This window comes from Felis catus, chromosome B2, assembly GCF_018350175.1.
Source record: "Felis catus isolate Fca126 chromosome B2, F.catus_Fca126_mat1.0, whole genome shotgun sequence".
NCBI lineage: Eukaryota > Metazoa > Chordata > Mammalia > Carnivora > Felidae > Felis > Felis catus.
In genome coordinates, this window is record NC_058372.1 from 1897638 (window position 1) to 1900232 (window position 2595).

Here is a 2595-nt window from a genome sequence, read left to right on the forward strand (position 1 = left end):
GACGAGGTGGCCGAGTGGTTAAGGCGATGGACTGCTAATCCATTGTGCTCTGCACGCGTGGGTTCGAATCCCACCCTCGTCGGGAGGTTTTCTTTGAACCCCAGCCGGGGTGCACACAGGAGGGCTCTGTGAGAGCGTCCGGGGTCTCCCGGGTAACGCTTGGTCAGCAGCAGCACCTGTCAGAGTGGGGTCACTGGATCCAGCATCTGAGACGCGGACCTTCTGGAGAGAAGAAAGATGTTTATACTCACCGCGGAGTCTCTAGGTCTTTTGAAGAACGGTCCACTGAGGGATATAGAAAAACACTTGCCTGACTTAAATGATAAAGTCACCCACAAAGATATGCAAATGATTGTTTATATTGTACTTTGCATGAAATTTTCAGCTATATGTGTATTTTAATTATACTGCAATTTTCAACATGTTTAAAGTGTCGCCTCAGAAAAAAAAATCTCTGGGGCCCCTGGGTGGCTCAGTCGATTAAGCGACCAACTCTTGATTTCAGGTCAGGTCATGCTTACCCGATCATGGGAGTGAGTGTGGAGCCTGCTTAAGGTTCTTTCTTTTCCTCTCTCCCTGCCTGTCCCCTGCTTGTGTTCTCTCTCTCTCTCTCTCTCTCTAAAATTAAAATAATTTCAAAAACAAAGTGTCCCATTGCCCCCAACATGTAATTTCAACTGTGTGCACCTGTAAATACTGCAGCATACATTTTAAGAAATGAGTTTGCTGGTCCTAGGTTATGTGCATTGGAAATATTTATACATATTGCCAAATTGCCCACCAAAGGAATTTTATTACTCTACACTCCAAACCTATAATCTTGCTCCCTTCCCCCTCCCCAACAGAGTATCTTGTCAGCTTGGGTTCTCTGTTCATTTAGTAGGTGAAAGGGGTATTCCAATACAATTTAATTTCCATTTCCCTTATTATGACAAAACACTTCTTACATTTATAAAAGCAGAATTATTTTTGTTTCAATTCATTTGAATTTTTGTTTTTATCTTTTTAAGCTGAGAGCAATATTTCACGTATGATCTCTGGACTGCTTCAGCTGCAGAATTCTGGGCCTCACTCAATCTATTAAATTATGATCTCAGGGAGTGTGTGCTTTGGAGTCTGTGATTTAATAAAGCATCAGATGTTTCTTCTGTTGACCCGAAAACCTTGTACCTGCCTTAGGTACATGTTATATCTAATCACCCAGAATTCTCTTTATTTCTGTAAATGTTCAGCCCGGGAAAGCTGTTCTGGTCTTTTATCTTCCCAGCCACATCTCTCCTATCTTGTACAGATTTTAAAATCTGTTTTCATATCATCAGAAAATTGGCTACTGTTAGTTGATTCATTCTACCCTGGTCACACCTCTACACAGTCGATTGCAGCTTGTTTTCTCTGGATAAGAAATATTCCCAGGATGTGTCTGTAAGTTCTTTGAGGGAACTATCAAAGAAAATTTGCATCAGATGGGGTTAAACAGGCAAGGAAGGCTTTATTTAGACTATTGAAGTAGAACAGGGAGACTGACCTCCCCTTGGAACACAATGAGGGCAGCTGGGGATTCATGGCCAATGGGCAGGGAGAGGGAGTCGCTGGATGGAAAATTGCTAAAACAAGACAAAACAAAATAAAAGCAAGCAAACAAAAAAGACGTGATTGAATATTTAGTGGAGCAAAAGGAACCTGATTGGATATCAAGGGTAGGGGGTTTCCCACCTAAACTGGTTTAGCAGGATTCATGCCCAAACTGGACTCGATAGGATTCTTTATTAAGACTGGGCTTGACAGGCCAAGGATGGACCCCAGTTCAGAAGAAGTCTCAGAAGAACCTGACCAGTTTGGCCAAGGAGGGAGCCCTTGTCAATACCCATAGGGATTCCCTCCACTTCCTGAAGGCATAGGAGACCCATGAGGTACCATGCACAAGCCATGAGGTACCAGCACAAGTATCCACACACTCTCCCAGCCTCCGTCATGTGCCTGGCTGGCTCTGCCCCCGTGGCAGCTGCTCTGTGGCCTTCTCTCCAGTCCTGGGTCAGCTGGGGGCAGGCACCCCTCCCCCCAGGCCTTCTGTTACCTTAATTTAGAGGCTTGGAATAAATCTGAATTATTGGATCTGAACTAGGACAGGTGGGACCTTGATGGTGGATATGATCATAATGATTACATCGTTAAATTCCTCTTCAATAGTTAAGAAGTGGTTCTTCCTTCTGTTCCTTCACTCCATCTGTTCCATAAAGTTCCAGGAGGGCAGTTGGAAGTCCAGGGTCTATTTGCAGTATGGACTCTGTGTCGGTTAGGATGTCAGTGCCGTGTGGCCGAGAAAACCGCAGGCTGCAGGTGGACTTGGCTGGGAGAAGGACTGCGGATATAGACTTCCCACACGGGCAGGGCTGTCGGGCCATCTCAGGAGAGAGTCAACACTGTGGAGGAGACCTCTTCACACTAGCACCCACAAGGTGGAAAGAAGACACCACCTGTTGCTATGGCAACACCCCAACAGAAAAGGTTGATTCCCTCTGCAATCAGCCTGATCACAGACCGGGTAAGCGGAGGTGCCTCTTATGACACGGAAGAGAGTCATCTTTACAAAACACA

At 45.3% G+C, this 2595-nt stretch overlaps 1 non-coding gene across 1 annotated transcript; it reads left to right on the forward strand.

Moving 5' to 3' along the window:
* On the forward strand, positions 1 to 82 carry TRNAS-GCU. The gene has a single exon. It is a non-coding gene; the product is annotated as a tRNA-Ser (tRNA).
* The last annotated feature ends 2513 nt before the right edge of the window (positions 83 to 2595 follow it).